General features: G+C 37.5%; 1 long non-coding RNA gene across 3 annotated transcripts in view; it reads right to left on the reverse strand.

Moving 5' to 3' along the window:
- Nucleotides 1-4,254: 4,254 nt before the first annotated feature.
- Nucleotides 4,255-25,866, reverse strand: part of LOC121028396 (uncharacterized) — a 129,337-nt gene continuing 107,725 nt past the window's right edge. For all 3 annotated transcript variants that reach the window (XR_005789214.1, XR_005789213.1, XR_005789212.1), the window contains 3 exons: nt 14,022-14,212; nt 8,899-8,985; nt 4,255-4,897 (listed from right to left, as the gene is read on the reverse strand). This is a non-coding gene — a long non-coding RNA (uncharacterized LOC121028396). The remainder of the gene's footprint in view (nt 4,898-8,898; nt 8,986-14,021; nt 14,213-25,866) is intronic.

Below are 25,866 nucleotides of genomic sequence, written 5' to 3' on the forward strand. Positions count from 1 at the left end.
TGATTTGCATTTCCCTGATGATGAGTGATGTTGAACATCTTTTCATGTATCTGGCCATCTGTATGTCCTCTTTGGAGAAATGTCTGTTCTTGTCTTTGCCCATATTTAGTTGGATTATTTGTTTTTTGGGTGTTCAGTTTTATAAGTTTGGATTGAATATTCTAAATATATCTGTTAGGTCCATCTGGTCTAATGTGTCATTGAAAGCCACTGTTTCCTCTTTGATTTTATGTCTGGATAGTTTATTTTGTCTATTTTTAAAATTGGTTTTTTTTCTTGTTAAATTATAAGAGTTATTGTATAATTTTAGATACAAAATTTTATCAGATATATGTTTTATAAATACTTTCTCCCATCTGTGGTTAATCTTTTTCATTTTCTTAACACTGTTATTTCCAAAGCAGATGTTTTAAATTTTAATAAAGTTCAACTTGTAATCTTTTTTCTTTCATAGATCAGCTTTTGGTATTCTAAGAACTATCACCAAAAGAAGGTAACCTAAATTTTCTTTAATGTTTTCTTCTACAAGTTTTGTGGTTTTGAATTTATATTTAGGTTAATGATCCATTTTGAGCTAATTTCTGTAAAATATTAGTTCTCTGTCTAGGTTCAGTTTTTGCATAGATATGTTCGATTTGTTGAAGGTACAGATTTTTCCCATTGAATTGCTTTTGCTTTTTTGTCAAAGATCAGCTGACTACATGTGTATTTTTGGCCTCAATCCTGTTCCATTGATTTATGTGTTTAATCTTTTAACAAAACTATGCTGTATAATTGTGATAGCTTTATATAATCTTGAAATTAGATAGTACGAATACTCTAATTTTCTTCTTTGGTATTTTCCTATTCTAATTCAACTGCCTATCCATATAAACTTTAGAATCAGTTTATTGACATCTTAAAAATACCTTGCTGATATTTTGATTGAGATTTGATTGAGATTGAATCTATACAGCAAGTTGGGAAGAACTGATAACAATATTGAGTACTCCAATCCTTAATTACAGACGATGTCTCCACTTATTTAGATATTCTATGATTTCTTTCACCAGTTTTTTCCTAGTTTTTGCCATATAGATCTTATCCACATATTTTTAGATTTATATCTTTATTTCATTTTTTTGCCATTTTATTTTTTTTATTTTTTTTCTCCTTTTTTTTTTTTTTTTATGAAATTTATTGTCAAATTGGTTTCCATACAACACCCAGTGCTCATCCCAAAAGGTGCCCTCCTCAATACCCATCACCCACGCTCTCCTCCCTCCCACCCCCCATCAACCCTCAGTTTGCTCTCAGTTCTCAACAGTCTCTTATGCTTTGGCTCTCTCCCACTCTAACCTCTTTTTTTTTTTTTTTTTCCTTCCCCTCCCCCATGGGTTCCTGTTAAGTTTCTCAGGATCCTTTAAATGGTATTTTTTTTTTAACTTCAAAATCTCAGTGCTGGTAGATAGAAAAGGACTTAAATTTTGAATGTTAACCTTGCGTCTTGTGATCTTGATGTGCTGACTTATTACTTCAGAGATTTTTTTGGTCTTTTCTTTGGAATTATATAGATACCTAATCATGTCATTCATAAATAAAGATGGTTTTATTTCTCCTTTTCCAATCTCTATGCCTTTTATAGCTTTTCTTATTGCACTAACTAGAACATTCAGGCTGATGTAGGATGGAAGTGGTGAGAGAGGACATCCTTGCCTATTTCTGAGCCTTAGGGGAAAAGTTTTGCTTACTCTCTCACCATGAAGTTTGCTCTCACCTGTAGGTAGGGCTTTTGTGTATATTCATTATTATGTTAAGGAGGTTTCCCTCTTTTCCTAGTTTGTTGACATTTTAACATGAATAGGTGTTGAATATTAAATGCTTTTTCTGTATCAATTGATGTGATCATATGATTTTTCTTCTTTAGCCTATTAATGTGAGGGGTTACGTCTTTGAATGATGAACCAGCCTTGCATACCTGGTATAATTCCAGTAATAAAGAGAATTGATCTGTCCATATTTTGTTAGGGATTTTTGCATCTATATTCATGACAGACATTGCTCAGTAATTTTTGTTTCTTATAATGTCTTTTGTCTTTATCTGGTTGGGTGTTATTGTAATAATCGCCTACTGAATGTTAGGAAGTGCTTCCTCTGATATAATTTTCTGGAAGAGATTATGAAATGTGGTATTATCTCTTAAGTACTGATAGACTTCAACAGTGAAACTATCTGGGCCTGGTGTTCTCCTTTTGGGAAGGGTATTTATTATTGATCCAATATCTTTAATACTAATAGAACTATTTAGGTTATCTGCTTCTCCCTGTGTCCGCTTCGGTAGATTGTATCTTTCAAGGAGTTAGTCCCTTTCACTAAACTAGCAGATTTGTAGGCATAGGATTGTTGGCAGTATTCCTTCATTGTCCTTTTAATGTCTAGGAGATCTATAGTGATGGATCCTCTTTTGTTTCTGATACTGGAAGTTTGCATCTGCTCTATTTTTTTCTTGGTTAGTCTGGCTACAGGTTTATTAATTGTATTTATCAACTCAGAGGACCAGCTTTTGCTTTTGTTGATTTTCCCTATTTTTGTGGAATGCCTTGAAACATTTTATTGAAAGCCAGATGTGTTGTATAAGGCACTAGGAACACTTTTATGGCTTCAGCAGCTCCTGCTCCAGATAAGCAGATTTCAACTGTGACTCTCTATATAGCTATGTCTCTATAAATTTGGGGATGTTAGTTTGCCCTACAACCTCAGTTTTCTGATTGGTCCCAGAAAAGTTATTGTTCTTCAGTTCATGAAGCTTTTTCTTGTTTAAGGACAGGAATGATGACATCCAAGCTTTTGTCATGTTGAAGCTGAAACAGGAAATGGCATATTTTTAAATGGAAGGTAAAAACTCTCAGAAAGTTTGTTCTATAATATCTTAGATTATTTCTAAAATGGTACTATTCGTTTATTCCAAGCTCCATTCACAATATTTATTCATAGTGTCCAAATCCTTCCTTTGTTGACGTATACCTGTGTAGATAAGGGAGATTGATGACTAGAAAGGTCTGACTACATAAATGCCTGGTTCATTGTAGGAAATCAATCATTTAATTATTATTAATGGTATTATTTTGCATTATTAACAAAAGACTAGCACCAAAATAAATATCTGTGAAAGAAAAAGAATTGATAAATTGAATGTATTACAATTCAAAACTAATGCTTTGCAAATGATGCTATGAAAATAATGAAAAAAATAAGCCACAGACTAGTAGAAAATATTTGTAAAACATTCATCTGATAAAGAACCTGTATCCAAAATATATAAAGAACTTCTAATATTCAACATTAAGAAAACATACCCCAATTAAAAATGGGCAAAAGATCTGTCAGACACCTCAACAAAGATCTAAAGATGGCAAACAAACATATTAAAAGATGCTCAACATTATACATCATTAGGAAATTGTAAATGAGAACACATATAACTACATACCTATTAAGATAGCTAAAATCCAAAACACACCACCAGATGTGAGGATGTGGAGTAGCAAGAACTCTTCTTCACTGATGGTGTGAGTCCATAATGGTACAGCTGCTTTGCCAGACAGTTTGGTAGTTTCCTATTAAGCTAGCCATAATCTTACCATATGATCTAGCATCTCACTCCGAAACATTTACCCAAGTAAGCTGAAAACTTACCTATATGCAATAACCTGCACATAAGTGTTTACAGCAGTTTTAATCACCATTGCCAAAAACGGAAAGTAACTAAGATATTTTTTAATAGGTGATTGTATAAACAGATTGGTACAGCCACACAGTGGAATATTACTCAGTGATAAAAAGAAATGAACCATCAGGTCAACACACACACACACACACACACACACACGCGCGCGCGCGCTCGAAGCAACTTTCAATGAGTATTACTAAGTGAAAGAAGCAAATTTGAAAAGGTTACATACTGTATGATTCCAACTATATGACATTCTGGGAATGGCAAAACTATGAAGATAGTAAAAAGATTAGTGGTTTCCAGGGGTTAGTAGGGACGGAGGGATGAATAGATGCGGCACAAAGAATGTTTTGGGCAGTGAAACTTTTCTGTATGATATTGTAATGATGGATACATGACATTATATAAAAGGGCTAATTCAGCGAGAGGGATGTAACAAAAAAAAAAATCAGCTTAATTGCCACATGCCTATGAGGGATCATCTGACTCACACTTGTAATATAAACTTGTACCTTACTCAACAAGGACCTTGGTTTTTTTTATCAAAAAATGTATTCACAACACATATGTCTGGTTTTCCTGACAACAGAGTCAAACAGAACAAAAAGCATCAAACTACCATTTGTGTGGCATTTTTAGTTTATAAATTTTGTCTCATTTGCTACACATCACTAATATGTATTTAAAGACAGAATGAAGTATTATTTTGGCTTTTCCTAAAGAAAAAAAATTAAAATCAGTGATGTATCCAATAGCACACTTCTGCTACATGACAGAAAAAAAGAGAAAACTTTTAGAGTAACTGCTCAAAGTGAAACTCTTAAGATTGGCCATGAAATGGCAAAGACTTGGATCGTGTTATTAGATCAGGTACTTGGAATTTCTTGACCACATTCACTGGTGTTAGCATAATTAAAGTAAGTGATTCAGGGCCCTGGACAACTGTCTAAGTGGAAACTCGGTGTCTGTAAAACATCAGATAAATAAGACAGTATTTCTGCATCGAATATAAAAGTTGGCTCATTGGTATTGTGACGAGATGGCGAACTAGTTGTCCACAGCTTGGTTGTATGCACATGTCCTTTCACTCCTGGTTGTAGTGATGAAGCCTCCTCCACATTCCTTCCCTTTAATCTTAAACAGAGTCAAGTGTGGTGGCCAAGTGGCAAGGCTTGGTCTTGTAATCTTAAACAGAATCCAGAGGTCACAGTAATTAGTAACGGGGTACATCCCTGGTGATTCATGCCTCTGAGCTAGAGAGAACATTTAATTCAAGTGTTGCTTTTTACAGCTCTGAATTCGATGTCAAGTAGAAGCTTCACTCAGCTGGCTAGCATCTTGGGGAATATTCTAATTTTCTGCAAGCGATTTTTTTCTTTTTTTTTAATCTCCTGATATATTATTTAACAAATTTCTGCTATGATAAGCAGATGATTTATAATCTCTAGATATATATTTTTCAAGGGCTAAGAATGTGCACTTCTCTTCTAGCAGGCACAGAAATAGACCAGCCGGCCTACTTCTACCATCATTTCAGGCTTTCCTGGTCTTTTCTAGATGATTCTGAACACCCAAACATATACTACAAATGCATGAAGTTTTTAAACCAGAGACAATGTCAGAAGAAAAGCATTCCTCCCTCTCCCCCTTAACCTCTTGTATTGGGTTGGTGCAATACATTTTTGTGTCAGGAATTTCCCTCTGATTCTCTCTGGCCATAAAGTGAGAATATTTCCTTGCAATGACAATCAGATTCCAGAGAAATACCCAGTGGGGTGTTGTGCTGTCCAAAGCAAGGAGGATCCTGGCCTGAGCCAAGGCCAGGGGTCATTTAAGAGCAATTTTTAAAAATTTTTTTAAGTTTTTTATTTATTTTTGAGAGAGAGAGAAAGAGAGCTCAAGCAGGGTAGGGGCAGAGAGAGAGGCAGACACAGAATCCAAAGCAGGCTCCAGGCTCTGAGCTGTCCGCACAGAGTCTGATGCAGGACTCGAACTCACAAACCAGGAGATCATCACCTGAGCCAAAGTCAGACACTTAACTGACTGAGCCACCAAGGCTCTCCAAGAGCAAATTTCTTATAATGTAATTGGTGGTCCATAAAATTTAGTAAGATTACTGGAATTATGTAATTTTGAATGTAAAGTGACAATGCAGCTGAAGGTCAAAGTTCTAGCTCTAGAGTTCTCTTTTTAAACATTTTTTTTTTCAACATTTATTTATTTTTGGGACAGAGAGAGACAGAGCATGAACAGGGGAGGGGCAGAGAGAGAGGCAGACACAGAATCGGAAACAGGCTCCAGGCTCTGAGCCATCAGCCCAGAGCCCGACGCGGGGCTCGAACTCACGGACCGCGAGATCGTGACCTGGCTGAAGTCGGACGCTTAACCGACTGCGCCACCCAGGCGCCCCTAGAGTTCTCTTTTTAAAAGAATGAAAAGAAAAGGTAGAAATTCGATTTCATAACAATTTTTCCAAAATTGGTGACTCAGAATGAACTTTTGCATTTTATCCTTCAGCCTTAACATAAGATTCTGTTGTCTTTTGTTGAAATTATTGGATAGATATCCTATTCTGAGCATGTTTGTGAGTGCATGAGGCCTCTAAGGCATCTGTTGTTTTCAGCTAGTATGAATTTTCTCCTTTTTTTCCCTAGCTCTAAATGTTTAAACTTTCTGTTGCCAAGGTTATTTTTTCTTGGCTTTTGCTGCTACTTGATTCCCTTTTTCATAAGTATCTTTATGGCTTCTCATACTTTCCACCCATGTATATCTCTTTTCTGTCAGTGCTCATTTTCTGTTCTTTGAGTAGTTGTACCTTGTTAGGAGTCTTTTCCAGGATCAGTTTCTAAGACAAGCAATTTATTTACATGAGTAATCATCATTTTTAATCCCTCCTACACACATGGAGGTATTTGAAGATGCTGCTGTAGGGAGCTCCTGGGTGGGTTAGTAGGTTGAGCATCTGACTTCGGCTCAGGTCATGATGTGGTTCGTGGGTTTGAGCCCCGCCTCTGGCTGTCTGCTGTCAGTGCAGAGCCCTCTTCGGATCCTCTGTCCACCTCTCTCTCTCTGCCCTTCTCCTGCTCACTCTCTGTCTCTCTCAAAAATAAATAAACATTAAAAAAAAAAAGTCTCCAGTGGTTTAAAAAAAAAGATGCTGATGTAGGCAATTTATCTGTCTGAAAGTAGCTTAAAATTCTACCCTAAGTGAAAGTACCTTGGTAGAGGCTAGCCAGAGCTAGCTTTAGCCAGAGCAAGCTATCACTGTAAGGTTTCCAGGAGCTAAAGAAATGACACTGTGCCCCCAAATATTTCTTACATAAATATATTTCTGCCATAGATTATTTATCATACTTCAGACATGTCAGTGTCTAAATTCTTGTTACAACATGGTCATTCTCTTTTTATGAGGCATTTTATATTTAAAATGGATTTGTGTAAAGCGAGAAAAATCCCCTGGGATATCATCATGTCTTCATTTCCACTGCAGGGGAGTTTTTATCTCATAGTTTGATCAGTGATATTTACCGCCTGAAGGGTTAATTTCATCCCAGCTCCTGAGCCAACCTAAAGGAAGCAGTATGAATTATTGCAAACTTCACCATGTAAATCATCCTCAAAATACAGCACAGAGGTAAAAACAGAAGCTCTGGGGCCGGGGTGCATGGGTTTCAAATCTCAGAATTGTACTAACTGTATGACCATGAGCAAGCTGTTCAACCTCTCTTGGCCTGTTCCTTATCTGAAAGTGAGGGAGGAACTAATATACACGCTTCAAAGGCTTTTCCTGGAATTGAAGGAGTTGGTAAGTGTAAAGTCCTTACAGTAATGCCTAATACAAAATAAGCAGTATCTTAGTTATTATTGCCTACTCATGTGGTCAGTACTAGTAAGCCACTTTATTGCTCTTTCATTTCATTAATCTAATTAATTTATTTTTATTTAGATTCAAGTTAGTTAACATATAGTGTAGTATTGGTTTCAGGAGTAGAATTCGTGATTCATCACTTACATATGGCACCCAGTGCTCATCCCAACAAGTGCTCTCTTTAATGCCCATCAACCATTTAGCCCATCCCTCCACTCAATACCCCTCCAGTAGCCCTCAGTTTTTTTCTCTGTATTTAAGAGTCTCTCATGGTTTGCCTCTGTTTTTATTTTATGTTTTCTTCCCTTTTCCTATCTTCATCTGTCTTGTTTCTTAAATTCCACACAGCAGTGAAATCGTATTTGTCTATCTCTGACTGATTTCACTTAGCATAATACACTTTTTATGGCCTGAACACAGTCCCATCGTGCGGTAAGTGTCGAGTTAGTTTTCTTCAGTTCGCTCACCATAAATCTGTCACTTTGGCCCTGTTTTAGGTTGCTCCATAAGATGAGAATGTTACCTTTGTGTGTGCTTTATAATTTATCCTAATAGTCTCCCTAGTACCCCAGACCCTCAGAAAAGCCATGTCACTTAGATGATTCCTGGTAGTTTTCTTAATGAAAAGACACTGCCTTCCTTCAGATATCCTGATACTAGCTTATTATATGTGCAGTCAGTTTGCAGCCTGGTAAATTTTTATAACCAATTCTCTGCTTTGGCTTTGGATTATTTTGCCAACTTCTTAATGTTTTTCTTTCCTGGCTTATTCTGAGCATTCTTATTCCTAAATCATAATGCAAGGGATATAGTAATAATCCTTGACTACCACATGCATTTATATTAAGGTATTTAAAAAGTCATGATGATTTAAGCAGCAAATAACAGAAAAGTCAGGTTTCTTAACTAAATCAGAATATATTCCCTTATATACAAGAGATATCAAAGCATTTCCAGGTTTGACTAATTCATTCGATCAACAATGTGAAAGACTCAGGTTCTTTCTTTTTATTCTGTCACTCCCAATGTGCTTTTTACAGATTAGCACCATTTCTGAAGAAGATATCTAGTGGAAGAAAATGAATTTTTTAGTATGCTAACGTTTAATTCCTTTTCCAGAACTTCCCAGAAAATACTGCCCCATATTGTATGGGCATAATTAAGTCATGTCTCAACAGTGCTTGTTCTTAAACCAAGTCAGAGAATGGAAAAAACTTCAATTAAATTGGACAGAAAAAGAATTTACTCTGAATATGGAGTAGACGGTTGGAGAAATGGACAAAATTTGTTGTTTAAAGCAATTTTTTTGACTTCTTACCTGTGTTATGGCTCAGGAATTCTGGGTCAGTTGGACACTTTTGGCTCAGAAAATATCATGTGATTATAGTCAAGACAAAGGTTGGACCTGGAACAGCAAATGAACAAATTCACTGGAAGTATTTGTCTCTCTCTCTCTTCATGTAACTTCAGGGCACTACCCTGTAGTTTCTCTATATGGCTACTTTGGGCTTCTTCTAGACAACTAGACTATTCACATTGAAGCCTATGGCCCCAAAGATGAGGATTTCAGCCAACAAGATGGATGCCGCACCCTTTTAAGGCCAGCCTTTAAATTAATAGAGCATAATTTCTGCCACTCTCCTGGAAACGCATGAGTCACAAGACTGCTCAGAATTAAGGAGGGGAGGGGAGGGGAGGGAGGGGAATTAACCTCCACCTCTTGACAGGAAAGTGGCAAGGTTCTAGAAAACATATGAGATGAGAAATGCTATGTAGCCATCTTTGGAAAATACCATCTGCCACAGACAAAATAAAAAAAGAGCTCCCTGTTGGGTAATTTGCCACAGAAATTGTTCTCTTGTTCTGTGTGAATGAAAAGTAGGGTAGATGAGTTTGGGGAAAAAATTCAGGATCAGAAAATATCTTGGTACGTACGCCATTCATAACAAGGGTCCCTGAGCAGGTCATAAGCCCCTGGGTTGAAAGACATTATGCATATCTGTTGGGGGAGAGAGAAGAGAAGAGGAAGTGATAGAGAAGAAGTTTTCAGAAATGGAAATGGAAGCTATAAAGATGCCAAATAACTTTTTTTCTCTGTAGTGTTGCCAGTGGTTAGCCCTTCTTGAGCCATTTTTAGTGCTTGTCAAATGTTTACGACCCTGCCTCTGGAGTGCCACAGATTCAACTAGCCTCTTACTCCGTCTGTGCTCAAGAGCTTTGTCCATTAGAGCTTCTTTCCAGCATTTATAGCTATGGAACACTGCCTGAAACTGTGTTGTTGTGTGCCTTTAGAGAGTTTCTTCCTGATGTTCTGACAGTGGTGCTCCTCAGCTCTGCGTACCATTTAAATTTTTTTTTTTTTTTAATTTATTTTTGGGACAGAGAGAGACAAAGCATGAACGGGGGAGGGTCAGAGAGAGAGGGAGACACAGAATCGGAAACAGGCTCCAGGCTCCGAGCCATCAGCCCAGAGCCTGACGCGGGACTCGAACTCACGGACCGCGAGATCGTGACCTGGCTGAAGTCGGACGCTTAACCGACTGCGCCACCCAGGCGCCCCCATTTAAATTTTTTTTAATGTTTATTTATTTTTGAGAGAGAGACAGAGTGTGAGGAGGGAAGGGGCTGAGAGAGAGGGAGACACAGAATCCAAAGCGGACTCCAGGCTCTGAGCTGTCAACACAGAGCCGGATGCAGGGCTCGAACTCATGAACCATGAGATCATGCCCTGAGCCGAAGTCAAATGCTTAAGTGCATGAGCTATCCAGGTGCCCCTCTGTGTACCATTTTAAAAGTTAGTTAACAGAGTTAAAGATGAGATGCGGCTTGGTGAGTGACTGAGAGGAGTTTGTGGTCATATTGTAAAGGACTTATATATCATCCTTTTCTGGCCAAGATTTAAAACAAGTGTTCATGTAGGGAGTGCCATGCGCAGGTCTGTGAAAAGGATAAACCAGAGAGTAAGAATTATTGCAAGAAGGCTCAGTTCAGTGACTTAAAATAATTGAGAGAATTTGGAAAGGAAATCTGAACTGATAGAGCAATGGAGGAAGGGGAGGAATTTCATAATTAACACAGGCATATTCAGTGAGCGCTTTGTAGCCAGATGATATGGGGTTGCAGTAAAGCATAGCAAGAATGTGTGAGTTTTCAACTTTAGGCACTTCCATTAATAATAATGCCACTGCTTTCATTGAAAGACACAGGGAACATGAGAGACTTTATAGATGAATTTTACATGGCCTTTTAAATTTTGCTTAGTTGGGAATGTCCACTGGTATTAATAAAATCTGTAGAAGCAGATAGTATCAAACACAAAAGCCTGTCTAGTGGGTTAAGGGTCAAAGATAGAACCATGGGATTTACCCACAGTTAGGGATAGAGCAGGAGAAAATCCAGAGGAGAATAATTACAATGAGCTGAAGAGGGAAAATGGAATAAGGTATTATAGTACAGAGAGAAAAACATGATCAATATTATTAAGTTATGGAGTAGTGAAGTTAAATAGAAAGCAGTCACTGGATTTATTACAAGTGCCTTTTCTCTCTTATTAAAATTAAAAATCAGATCAAAGTGAGTTTAATAGCAAAATAGGAAAAAAAAACTAGTAGTTTTTGTAGAGTCTCTAAAAAAGTTTTTGTAAAAGGGAGAAAGTGAGAGCACTTGCTCATAAGGAATGTAGCATTGATAGCGTATGTGGGACTGTATATTTTGAGGACATATTTATAAATTGAAGATAAGAATGATAGTGTTAGAGTGGGTGGAAAAGGTGAACTTGAACTGAAGAAGGGACGGTTCCTTCTTAGAAGAGGAACTGGAAGTGACAAAGATTGTTGGGGGCAGAAGACAGATGAACTGTAAATCGTTGAGTAAGTATGATTGACACGGAAGTGTTTAGGCAATTTGAAGGGAATGTAACATATCCAGTGGGTGAGATAGAATTCAAACAAAAACTAAGGCTCACATGACCATTCAAAGCCTGGAGTTGGATTGAAAAAAAACCAGAACTTAGTGACTGAAAGTAATGAAAAGAAACCACTATTTCCTGGCATCTCTCAAGTAATGTCAAAGGGTAAAAAATATTCTCATTGCTCTGAAAATCTTTAAAATGTTTTCTACTTCTGTCATTATCAGTATCCTTCCCTAGAATTATGACTGATTGTTTCAAAATCTCCCTCCCCCATGATAACTCTGAAGCCACACTTCTTTTTATTTAAGCTGCTCTACTTCCTATTTTCTTTTGAGTACACAACACCCTTTCTTATGATACTCAATGTGTTGATCAGTCTCTCCTCTTGTCCTAAATTCATGGCGCTCTGTTTTGGTGCACCTCTATTTGTTACCTTAAAACTGCATCACAAAAGCCTAAAGAAATACCTATGCAGGGGCGCCTGGGTGGCTCAGTGGGTTAAACGTCCGACTTCAGCTCGGGTCAGGATCTCGCGGTCCGTGAGTTCGAGCCCCGCGTCGGGTTCTGGGCTGATGGCTCGGAGCCTGGAGCCTGCTTCCGATTCTGTGTCTCCCTCTCTCTCTGCCCCTCCCCCGTTCATGCTCTGTCTCTCTCTGTCTCAAAAATAAATAAAACGTTAAAAAAAAATTAAAAAAAAAGAAATACCTATGCAAAGGCGATATTCACTAGATATGGGTGGGGATGGAGAAGCTCAATGGGAAAAAGTAAACAAACAAAAAAACAAAAAACATGCAATCTTCCTGGACATACAGGAAGGAAGAAGACTCAAAATACTCAAATGTACGTGTTTTTCCCTTGTCACAGATGGGAAAGGAAGCCAACATGGCAAATAATCTGTTTATAATTTTCTGCTATATTTCCTAAAATATTAATGGTTCTTCAAGGGTAATTCAAAGATGATATTGTTCATAAAGTGAGTGTATACATTCCAAGAATCAATTACTAAAGCATTATATCTTATTAAATTCTCATATATGGCCTCATAAGTCCTACTACTTACCATAAGTACATGTGGATGGTAGAATTGTTAACCTCATGAAAGTGGTTGTAAAATTCAATTATTCCCCATAGTAAGAGTAGTTTCTTTTTTAAAAATTTTTTTTAAACATTTATTATTGAGAGACAGACACAGAGTGTAAGCAGGGGAGGGGCAGAGAGACGGGGAGACACAGAATCTGAAGCAGGCTCTGGGCTCTGAGCTGTCAGCACAGAGCCCGACATGGGGCTCGAACTCACAAACTGCGAGATCATGACCTGAGCTAAAGTCGGTCTCCCAACCAACTGAGCCACCCAGGCAGCCCAAGAAAAATAGCTTCTTAAATGTGATATATGCCAGACTCTCTAAGCATTTATTCTTCATAGCAACCCTAGATAGTATGTATGACTTTTATTACTTTTTCAAGTGAGAATACAAAAGCATAAAGGTAAATGAGAAAAATCAAAGACCAAGTAGAATCGTTGTGAACTGAATATGCAGGAGTGTGGTAGGCAGAATAATGCTCCTTCCCAAAGATGACTATGCCTCACTCCCCAGAACCTGTATATATGTCATCTATCATGTTAAAAGGGACTTGAACATGTGATTAAGTGTCTTGAGATGAGGAGATTATCCTGGAGTTTCCAGATGAGCTCAGTGTAGTCATAAGAGTCCTTATAAGAGAGAGACAGGAGAGTCAGAGTCACAGACGGAGATGTGATTATTGAAGCAGAAGCTAGAGCAATGCGACCACAAGCCAAGAAATATGGGCCATCCCTGGAAGCTAGAAAGGGCAACGCATGGATTCTCCCCTGAAGTCTCTAGAAGGAATAAAGCTCCGCTAAAGACACCTTGATTCTAGTCCTTAGATGTCTTTGACATATCTGACCTCTAGAACTGTAAAATAAAAAATTTGTGTTGTTTGAAGTCATGCATTTCTTAGTAATTTGCTATAGCAGCAATAAGAAACTAATACAAGTAAGAATGGTGACAAGAGTGAAGTCTTTGAGTATCTGTGAGGGAATGGGCACCACACCAAAGGGACTGGCTTTTTTATGTCTTTGTTTCTTTGAGGAATGGCTTTTCTTATCTTTAGTCCCATCAATTATGAATATATATATATATATATATATATATCCCTCATTAATTATAAATGTGTATATATATACACACATATATATATACACACATAATAGGAGCCCAAAAATATTTAATATTTCGTAGATTACAAAGGCTTAAAAATGTTCCCCAAATAATAGGCCATCTCTCTCCATACTGTGAAAAGCTATGTAATCTTCTAAGACATGACATGGACTTCTATATTCACATTAATTTATTCACCTATCCCTTTAAAACCCTGCTTCTACCAACACGATCTTCAAAAAGATTAAAGGAATATTTGGGAAAATGGGGTAGAGAGAGGCAAATAAGTAGCACAAATGAGAGAAGTGCACCATCCACATGCCAGAGATACCAAGTAAATTCTGAAACTTACGGTGGGGAGAATAGCAGATGGAAGGGAAGGCCAGCCAATCTGCAACTGGTCTTATGTGCAGGAAGACTATCTCTGGTCAGCGTGTGGAACAGTCACCAGGAGAAATCACTAGTTCTTGTATTTCTGGAGCAAAGTAGGGTAGAGGTGCAGATAGAGATCCTGCTGATGCTTCCTGACTATGCAATGACCATCTAGAAAAGGAATCGACAGATGGTCCTGTTATACCAGAGGAAAGACCAGATTTATGGCCCCCTTATAACTAGTATGCCAGCTAAATCATGGTGACCCTTGTTTAGTGATGGTATAATAACAAGTAAAGATAACTTTGAGCATGATAATGGTCTCCAAGGACCCTTGGAGCAGCCACTAAGGACACCTTACCCTTATTTCCTTTTTCTGTTGCTTGATGCCTGGATGGTTGAAGTAAGTCTACAACATGCATAGGCATTCTTGTCTTCTCTCTCTAGGTATGAAAAAGTATTCATTATATGTTTGTACAGGCACACAGGTTGTAACATTTTTTTCTCTTTCCATATTTCTCCATGAGCAGTGTGGATGACTTTTGTAAAGTATAAAACGTATGATAGTATGTCTGTGCTGAAAGCAATTAAAGGCTTCTTACTGCCCTCAAGATAAACTGCTTAAGAAGGAGCCCTCCTCATCTGGATTCTGCCTACTTCCCCAACATCAAAAGCCCCCTAACACATTATGCCCTAGTAACATGGAGAAACATTTTTCCTCCTAAAGTTCAATGTTTTCTGACCTGAGGGCCTTTGTGCATATAGTACATGCCTCTCCCATTTCCTAGGTCTCCTGCCTCAAATTTAGTGTGGCTGATTTGGACATGTTTCAAGTCTCAGCTGAGAAGTCACTTCCTCCTGAGGTCTTCCCAACCCACCACAAAGGAAAAAGTGGTTGTGTCTCCTGTATGTCCCGCAGCTCTCCTCACTATCCCATCATTGTACTCTATTCCATAGTTTAGAAGTGCAGAAAAATAGGAGTGCAAAAAATTCTTCTCTGGAAGAGCATTATTTGGGGGCAAACAGATGCACTGATAAGCTCTGTAGAGTGATTCCTAGGAAATTAAAATCATCACTAAGCTGTTATATGGAGGCCTATCAAAAATTCTTCTTTGGAAGAGCATTATTTGGGGGCAAACAGATACACTGATTAGCTCTGTAGAGTGATTCCTAGGAAATTAAAATCATCACTAACCTGTTATATGGAAGTCTATCAGGGAAATTCGTTTCACAGAAGGAGAAGAGAGGAAAATGTACATAATAAGGAAAAGAGGAGAGCTAAAGAGGAATAAAATTCAATGACCTCAACTGTCATGTATTTATGTAGCTGTGCCTTAATATATACCAGCATGTATATGATAATTGTATCTGGAGGAAGTCGTTACTGGTCATTTATATTCTCTTTTTTCTTTTTTTACATTATTTAAAGATTCCTAAAATAAGTATTTTTACTTTTGAAATAAAAGATTATTGACTTATTCATTCAGCATATGTATGTTGGACATTTACTAAGGGCACTTTTCAAAGCACTGAGAATAAAACCATGAACAAGACAGAGAAAGTCCCTGTTTTCAAGGAGCTTGCATTCTAGAAGAAGGTGTAGGAAAAATAAACTAAAAATAAGGCCATCAGCTAGTGAGAAGTACTAGCTGATATACTAAACATTGAGTCAGGGTCAGGAAAGGCCCTTTTCAATGACAGGGAATTGTCCAGGTGAAGATATGGAAGGCAGTGGAAGCTGCTAATGCAAAGTCTTGACAGTGGAAAAGTCTTTGAAATGTTACAGAAATAGAACAAAGACCAGTGTGAAGTGTGATGACTGAGGAAGACAGGTGTTTAAGATGGGAAGGATAGTTAATGCAGGGCCCCAATTATGTAAGACCTTAGAGTCCAGGATGATGAATCTAGATTTTATTCTCCAAGGTACTGATAGCAAATTTATTATAAGCATATCCTAATTTTACTAAGTATTCTTCTGAAATACAATTTTAATGGCTTCACATTATTCTGTCGTATGGATGTGCTGAGATTCAATGAATCATTCCCTTATTATTGGACATTTAGGTTATAAGACTTGGCCAACATCCAACTTGAATCAATTAGCGAAACAGAATGGATCCACCTCTTTACTGCTTCAATCAAATGCCAGTTAGTAGCAATTAGTATTTACTGAAGATGATATATGACACTGGAAATTATAATCAGGTAAGAAATGTACATTATTTTTCCCTGATATGACTTATTTTGACATGTGTGGCAAAAGAGTAGATGCTTAAATTAATATCATGGCGTGCTTTCAGTGATCTCTGGAGAGCTCTTACAAATCTAATAAGTGGATAGGATTGCATAAAAAGTGGCAATTTTAAAAGGTTTTTATTTGAAATAAATAGAATATTCATATCATAAAAGACATTTAAAAGGTATAAAAGTAAACATAGCATATACATTTTTTAAAAGAATAGAGAATATTTTTATAGTGGGACCAACCAGCCTTTTAAAGGAGGAATAATGTTACTATGGCATGTGTCCACTGTGGTCAGGGACCCTGTCCTACCTTCCCTGTCTAGAGTTCTAAGTTTGGAACTGCATCTGCAGTATTTGCCTATTTAGTGCCATTACCCCTTGATAATTGGGTGAAGCCTATGGATCCCTTCTCAGAATACTGATTTTAGCTGAAGAAAATTAAATGCACAGGACTATAAAGGAAACCGTAGCCCATGAACTCAGATGAAGGCCTGGATTATCAGCTCTCCATGGGCCAATTTCTAGGTTTTAGTGCAAGACCTCTCTGACCCTTGGCTCAGGTGCAGTGTAAACAAAATAGAGTGTGTTTATAACAATTCTGTGTGCATGCACATGCTTGTAAAATTTAGTCTCTCAGGCTACAAGAGCCTGGATATAAAGTCAGTGGACAAGCAAATTAAAAAAAAAAAATTCCTGGGGTGCCTGGGTGGCTCAGTTGGTTGAGCGGCTGACTTTGGCTCAGGTCACGATCTCACGGTTGATGAGTTTGAGCCCCATTGCACTGACATCAGGGAGCCTGCTTTGGATTCTCTGCCTCCCTCTCTCTCTGCCCCTCCCCCACTCTCTCTCTCTCTCAAAAATAAACACTAAAATTTTGTTTTTTAATTCCTTATTTGATATCTGGGCCCCAGGAATGCCAGCCCTATACAGTGACTCCTTTGCTTTGGTTCAGTGGTTAATGATATAGGGCAGAGAAAGTCCCTATATTTTCTTACAGGCTATCATCTTCTGGATCCTGTATGACTTGGGAGGTAGTACTCAATGGACTGTCATGTCAGCCATCCAAGGATGCTGCTGGTTATGAAGACAGCTAATTTCCATTTTGGTCACTGTAGATGCTGAATTCCTACAGCAGCACTTGCTTAACTGGCCCTGTGGCTAGCCGCCCCTGAGTCCTGCTGGGATGGAGCCTCTAGCATGGTTCACACACCATTCCTTAGACAGAAGTATTGTGTCCTTGCCCCCATTTCCATTCTTCTTAAAATATTACCCTACTTAGACCTAGATCCCAACTCCGGAACTATCTTGCCATAGACGTGAGCCTTTCCATTTGTTTGCTTCATTTTGTTTTCTGGAGTTTTGTTGTTCTAGCACCTTCTCAGACTAGTAAGCAATGTCTTCTATTCTACCCGACTTTCCATAGAACTCCACAGTCTCTCCCAGTAACCAATTTTTATTCCTACATCCTATGGTTATTGGTTGGCTTTCTTTTTCTTTCAAAATTAAAGCAGCAAACTGATTCAAACTAATTTTTAGATTCAAAACTCATTTTTGTGTCCATGTAGTTTGAGTTCTATAATTTTCCTTGCAACTTTACTGCACATAATATGATGACCTTCTGCTTTATATGCCAGTCTGCCCGCAACCTCATTTCTACTATACTTATGTGTATATGCATGTTAATGAGTAGAGAGATGCCTGTTGGTATCTTTTTGTGAGCATCTGCTATGGAGTTTAAACACTGGAAGAAATAAGAGTGTTTTTTAAGAACTTTTCCTTTGTTGCTATATGGAAGATTAGAAGGAAGATATGCACATCTTTTTCTAGCTAATTATCTCTCTCCGAGAGTGCCTCTGGGCATGTACATGGGAACCGTGTATAAGTGTGCTTTATAATCATTCTTATTGGGAAGTGGGTGAGAGAGAAAACTAATGGAGGAACAAAGATTTGGATATAGAATAATACAGAGAAAGCAGCAAGGTCATGGAGTCAGATGGTCCTGAGATCTCCTCCTCCATCGGCTACCTGCTGCGTGACCTCAGACAGTTACTCAGGGTTTCAATTTTCTCATCTGTAAACAAAGAAAACTTATGATTTTTTAAAATAAAAAACAAATGAAGACTAGCCTTGAAAATTCCCTGAACACACAAAACCAGTTGAATCATACAAACAAAGCTTAATTTAGCTTATTTTGCAAGACTAACTTGACCTGGGTCAGTTCTTGCTTATGCCTCTGAAAATCACAAGCAAAACTTAAACTTTCCCAAGGTTCATGTGAGATAACAACTGACCAATTTCCTATTATTCAAGAGAATTCTAATATTACAACCAATCACCGTGAGGAATAAACCATGCTTTCTCACTATATAAGGTGCTTTATAACAATATACACCTGAGCCTCATTCCATGTTTTGGTTTGAGTGTCCCCAGTTTGCAAACTGCCTTCTTCTGTATGTCCATAATACATTTTTACTAATTAGTATTTCAGTGATTCATTGGTTTTCCTTGGCTATTTCTAAACCTTAGATTATTTGAGGATTAAATGCCTGGAGCAGTGTAGGGGATCAATATATGTGATCAATAAATTTCCTTTCCTTACCTCAGTCAGCAAGGGTTGCTTCTAAGACCTTTAATGCTTAGCAATCAAACTTAAAGGTCCAAGAAATATCAACTTTTATTGAATATTTTATATCTAGGACATGCTTGTCTCAGTTCTTTACTATCTATAGGAATCTATGGGACAGGTATTTTTTTTAAGTTTATTCATTTATTTTGAGAGAGCAGGGACAGACAGATAAAGAGTATGGCAGAAGCAGCAGAAAGGGAGAATACCACACAGGCCCCATGCTGTCAGTGAAGAGCCCAATGCAGGGCTCAAACCCACAAACCATGAGATCGTGACCTGAGCCAAAATCAAGACTCAGACGCTTAACCGACTGAGCCACCCGGGTGCCCCTGGGACAGGTATTTTTGTTGTTTGTGCTTTCCACGCGACTAAGCTGAGGCTCAGATACTAACATGCTGATGATTCTAGAACTCCTAGGCTGAACTGGGATTTGAGGCCTGACAGACTGGCCCCAGATCCCATGCATTCACTGCACAGGCCAAAACACCTCTTATAAATGGTTAGGCATGATGCAGAAATCAGAGAAATTTTCCTGCCAGTCCAATTTTTGGGAATTAAGAAGGAATAAAATGGTCTTTCTCAAAGAAGAAGGGGGTAGCGAGTCAGTACCATACCAGAATCAGTGCTGTTTGTAAAAGACTCTGGGTATTCACTCTGTAATGCTTGAACAATGAGCTAGCCAGATCTCAGGGCACTTCTCATTATCTCAGCTAATGGAGGAACCAAGCTAGTCTTCCACAGAATTAGTGGCTCCCTCCACCTGCCGTGTAACAACCACAGACTTTGTTTCCCAGCTGTCCTCCCCTCAAAGGTACAAGGTGCCTGGCTTCCTCAGACACTCTGTGAGCAAGCAGCACCCTCTCATAGAGACTGTCTATGTCAAACAGCCTGCTTATTTCCCCCTGAGCAAATCCCTTCTTCAGAGTTACCCTATATGAGGAGTCTGACAGGTGGGAGGGTGTTTCCTCTAGTAATAGAACGGATCTCACACTCCATAGGATGCTGTGAAGTTTAGGACTCCCTGCATTTGGTGCTTGACTAATTCTGACCACAAAGGTTCTCCCCTACCACACACATGGAATTTCTCCCATCTCCATGCATGACAGGTGACAGTCCTGGCAAGAAAGTTTATCAGCAATATAAGGGAACAGGAGACTCTGCAGCCCCTGAGTGGCATAAATAGAGTACTTATGCCTGCAAGATGATGATGACAACAATGACAAAACCTCACATTTGTACATCATCCCATGGTTTAAAAAGCATTTTTAAATTTATCACATTTTTTCTTCAGGAAATGGAATATAAGTTATTCGCATATGACAGTTGAGGAAACTGAGGCACTGAGAAATAGAGACTTTTCCAAGTTTGACTCCGAGTAAATCCGAGAATAAGTGCTGAAGTCAAAGCCTTCGGATGGTTTTACACCATGGTGCTTAAGAAATATCAGGCAATTAATTCAAAACTGTTACTTCTAAATACCAGTTTGGAGACTGTTCTCAGGTGAGTAAGAATCCTTTGTGCAAGGAATAATAATATTAGCTAAATATAACCAAGCTACATATAAATTGTAACTAGTCAGGGCAACTTGACAGTTTCTACTCTGTATGTTTCCTTCCTGTAGGCAGGAAGTATGCAGGTTCAGCTGAGCTGAGAAACCTTTCCATTTAGAGTGTATTTGGATCCTGGTTGGAATAATTCTGCTATCAGCATGCTGCTTCTTTCCTGGCAGATTGACTCCGATTCTTTATTTGCCAAGATAATCTGATAAACCATCCAATTAAGTGAAAGGAACCAGGGTGATCCTATTTTTCTCCCTAAGTCAATGTTGTTCTATTACTCATTGCTTTTCATTTTTGTAGTCATTGTAAAATTGTTATCTCTAAGTGGACCTTTTACAGGTACATATATTCTCAGCCACACTCCCCATCTTGGCACAAAAAGACTGCATATACAAACTGAACATGAGGCTAATGTCAATGTTGTAGACAATAGCCCTATAAGGTCTTAAACAGTTGGCAGGGCCCTTCTTCTTTGGGTCATTTCTTTAGTATTCATAGACTTTTTGTCAGTCCTGAAATCCCTGCCAGAAACTGCTAAACCTAGGTCTGAGTGGTATTGATCCCTTATACATTTACTTTTTTATTGGGCATCAGTAAAGACCATTGTCTTAATTAAGATTCATCACCAAGAATTCAGTATGATACCATTTAACTTTTGCTTTTAGCACATATAAATAATAACTCTTCAAACAGATAAATACGCCTAAGAGGTCACCACTTTTCATAGGGAAAAGAGGTCAATAAAAGAATGATGCAGGGCGCCTGGGTGGCGCAGTAGGTTAAGCGTCCGACTTCAGCCAGGTCACGATCTCGCGGTCCGTGAGTTCGAGCCTCCCGTCGGGCTCTGGGCTGATGGCTCAGAGCCTGGAGCCTGTTTCCGATTCTGTGTCTCCCTCTCTCTCTGCCCCTCCCCCGTTCATGCTCTGTCTCTCTCTGTCCCAAAAATAAAATTAAAAAAAAAAAAACGTGGAAAAAAAAGAATGATGCATATCTAATATAGATTAGTTTACCTTGAAAAATCCCTGATGGTATTTTTTTTTTGCTATCAGCAAAATATTGGACAATCTTGGATACTGAACAGAAAACAGCAAAAATGCTTTATTCAGTAACTATTATTCTTTGGTTTACTGCTTTATACATAACAATATGTATATTGTTATACACATTTTATTTACATTGATATATGTCAGTATATTTTACTTGTGTTGAAGCTGCTTGCGATTTGGACTATCATAAACAGGATGTTGTCAGAATATTGTATAACTGGGGCCTGTGTTCTACTCATGATCCATCCACATGTGTTTTGAAATAAATCAAAGGAATCCCAGATTATCATTTTTTTAAGGGAAATAATGAAATATCAGAACAATACATTTTCAGTTAATTTTTTTTCTACATTTGGTATACAGAGAAGTTATCCCCCCCCCCCCGGGGTGACATATATCCCAGATTATTTATAAATTCTCAAATTCTAGTATTATGATACTCATGTTTTAACAAATTGATAGTCCAGTAAATATAAAATAAAGGACTGGTTTCTAATAACGAGTTTTTCATGTAGCCTTCTAATGTCAAAAGCTTTAATATTGATATCTCCAAATGGTTTTTTAAGATAAAATTATTAGTGATATTTATTAGGCTTTCCTTGTTAAAGAGGATGTATAACTGAATTCTATTAAAGCAGTATACTACGATTTGAACTCTATTTTGTATTCTGGTCTTCATAAATCTAATGTACAGCCAGCTCCCAGTCACCCTGAGAGCTAACCACCTTGTATCAGATGCAAATGCTTACCTAGATATTATGATCTAATTTTGGTGATGCAAAACCTTGTATAGATAAATGGAAATAGCTTCTATCTGTGCACTCCATTTAATTCTGCATATATCAACTTTTGTTTTCTGTTTGTTTTTGTTTTGTTTTGTTTTAAGATTTGAATTAAGTGGTCCTGTTTAGGGATCATTGTGAACTGGCTTAGTCAGAATGGGGGAATTTCCTTAAAGACAGGATTCTAAAAGCATCCTCTTTCACTTTTTTGCACTCCTTTTTCCAAAGAACTCTTCTCCAACTAATTTTCAAATGCTAAAATTCTATCACTGGTGCTTTATTGCTTTAACCTCTGTTAAATGTAAATTCCCTTTGGCAGAATAATAATTAAAGTGATTAGTGTTGATAGGCTCCTCAGAGTAGTTCTCCAGAAAGGTTTTCAGGAGGGGAAGAGAGAAAATATAACTCAAGGAATAAAATAAATGTAGAATGAAAACAGACTTCACTCACATCACTTTTTCCCTAGGGTCAGCTCTAGAAACTAAGAAGGGCTACATTAATACTTGGTAGTATATAGGAGAGCTTATTACTACTGAATCGTGAGCCAAAGGATAGTTCCCTACCATAGTGGTGTAATCATGCAATGGATTTTCTGACCTACTGGATTGCAAACTACCTGCTTGTAATACAGAACAGTATAGTAACCTGAACGAACACATATGTTTAGAACCTCAGAAAACATTCATTTCAGAAGTGGAAGTGAAACAAAGGAAAATACATTGACACTGGGCTAATTTTGAAAACACACGCTCAGAATCATCAATAAACATTATTCTAAATGTTACTAACCTAAACTGCAATATGACATTTCAGTTTGTTATATATCTCTAATGAGACGTTTTTATTAAGGTTTTAATTTTAATTCCAGTATACTTAACATACAGTATTATATTAATTTCATGTGTACAATATAGTGATTCAACAGTGCTATTATTTAGTGCCCATCATGATAAGTGTACTCTTTAATCCCCATCACCTATTTCACCCATCCCCTCCCCTCCCCTACTTGCCCTCTGGTAAGTATCACTTTATTCTCTAAAGTTAAGACTCTGTTTCTAGGTTTGTCTCTCTCTCTCTCTCTCTCTCTCTCTTTTCCCTTTGTTCTTGTTTAAATTCCATATAGGAGTGAAATCAGATGGTATTTGTCTTTCTCTGACTGACATTTCATTTAACATAAGGCTCTCTAGCTCCATACATGCTATTGCAAATGGCAAGGTTTCATTCATTTCTATGACTAATATTCCACTGTATACAAATACACTACATCTTCTTTATCCATTCATTAGCCAATGGACACTTGGGCTGTTTCCATAATTTGGTTCTTGTAGATAATGCTCCTATTTTCATTGGGGTGCATATATCCTTTTGATTTAGTATTTTTGTATTCTTTGGGTAAATACCTAGTAGTGCAATTGCTGGATCATAGGGTAGTTCTATTTTTAACTTTTTTAGGAACCTCCACACTGGTTTCCAGAGTGGCTGCACCTGTTTGCATTCCCACCAACAGTGCAAGAGGGTTCCCCTTTCTCCACATCCTCACCAACACCTGTTGATTTTGTGTTGTTGATTTTAGACATTCTGACAAGCGTGAGGTGATATTTCATTATAGTTTTGATTTGCATTCCCCTGGTGGTAAGTTATATTGAGCATCTTTTCATGTGTCTGTTGGCCATCTGTATATTTTCTTTGGAGAAATGTCTGTTCATGTCCCCTGCCCATTTTTTAAATGGATTGAGTAGTATTAGTATATATATTTGGGATATTAATCTTTTATCAAATATGTCATTTGCAAATATCTTCTCCCATTCTGTAGGTTGCTTTTTAGTTTTGTTGATTGTTTTCTTTGATGTGCAGAAGCTTTTTTATTTTGGTGTAGTCCCAATAGTTTATTTTTGATCTTTTTTCTCTTGTCTCAGGGGACTTGTCTAGAAAAAAAGTTGCTATGGATATGTTAGAGAAATTATTGCCTGCGCTCTTTTCTAGGATTTGTATGGTTTCAGATCTCACATTTAGGTGTTTAATCCATTTTGAATTCATTTGTGTGTGCAATCTAAGAAACTGATCAAGTTTCATTCTTCTGCATGAAGCTGTCCAGGATTCCTAACACCATTTGTCGAAGAGACTGTCCAAATACTAACTGGCTGTACAATAGTGGGTTAATTTCCGTTTTTCTATTTTGTTGTATTGATCCATGTGTCTATTTTTATGCCAGTACCATATCGTTTTGATTACTACATATTTATAAATATAACTTGATGTCTGGAATTGTGATACCTACAGTTTTGTTTTTCAAGATTGCTTTGACTATTCAGGATCTTTTATGGTTCTATACAGATTTAAGATTATTGGCCCAGTTCAATGATAAATGATGTTGGTATTTTGGTAGGTATTGCAATAAATCTTTATATTTCTTTGGGTAATAAAGACATTTTAACAATACTTATTCTACCAATCTATGAGCATGGAATGTCTTTCCATTTCTTTGTGTCATCATCAAATTATTTCATCACTATTTTATAGTTTACAAAGCACAGGTCTTTCACTCCCTTGCTTAAGTTTATTCCTAGGTATTTTATTCTTTTTGGTGCAATTGTAAATGGGATTGTTTTCATATTTTCTCTTTATGCTGCTTCATTATTGATGTACATAAATGCAACAGATTTCTGTCTATTGATTTTGTATCCTGTAACCTTACTGAATTTATCAATTCTAATAGTTTTTGGTGGAGTCTTGAGAGTTTTCTACCTATGGTCAGAAAAGATATATGGTATGATTTTGATCTTTTTGAATTTGTTGAGATTTGTTTTGTGGCCTAATATGTGATCTATTCTTGAGAATGTTCCATGTGCACTTGAATCTGTATTCTGTTTTAGGATGGAATGTTCTGAATATACCTGTTAGATCTATCTGGCCAAATGTGTCATTCAGAGCCACTGTTTCCTTGTTGATTTTCTGCTTGAATGATCCACCCATTAATGTAAGTGGAATGTTAAGATCCCTTACTATTACTGCATTACTATCAATTACTTCCTTATGTTGTTATTAGCTGCTTTATGTATTTAGGTGCCAGCATGTTGGGTGTATAAATATTTACAATAGTTATATTTTGTTTGATTGTCCCTTTTATTAGTATATAGTGTCCTTTTTTTTCTCTTGTTATAGTCTTTGTTTTAAAGTCTATTTGTGCAAGGGGCACTTGGGTGGCTCAGTTAGTTGAGCATCTGACTTGATTTCAGCTCAGGTCATAATCTCACAGTCATGGGACTGAGCCCTACATCAGGCTCTGAGCTGAGTGTGGAGCCTGCTGAGGATATTCATATTCTCTCTCTCTCTCTGTCTCTCTCTCTGTCTCTGTCTGTCTCTCTCTCTCTCCCCCTCTCTCTCTCCCCCCCTTTCATGCTTTCTCTGTCTCAAAAGTTTATGTGTGTGATATAAGTATTGCTACCTTAGCTTTCTTTTCATTTCCATTTGCATGAATAATGCTTTTCCATCCCTTCACTTTCAACCTGTATGTCTATTGGTCTAAAATGAGTCACTTGTAGGCAGCAAAACTGGGTCTTGTTTTTTA

Source organism: Herpailurus yagouaroundi, unplaced genomic scaffold (assembly GCF_014898765.1).
Source record: "Herpailurus yagouaroundi ecotype Mexico unplaced genomic scaffold, PumYag 100, whole genome shotgun sequence".
NCBI classification, from domain to species: domain Eukaryota; kingdom Metazoa; phylum Chordata; class Mammalia; order Carnivora; family Felidae; genus Herpailurus; species Herpailurus yagouaroundi.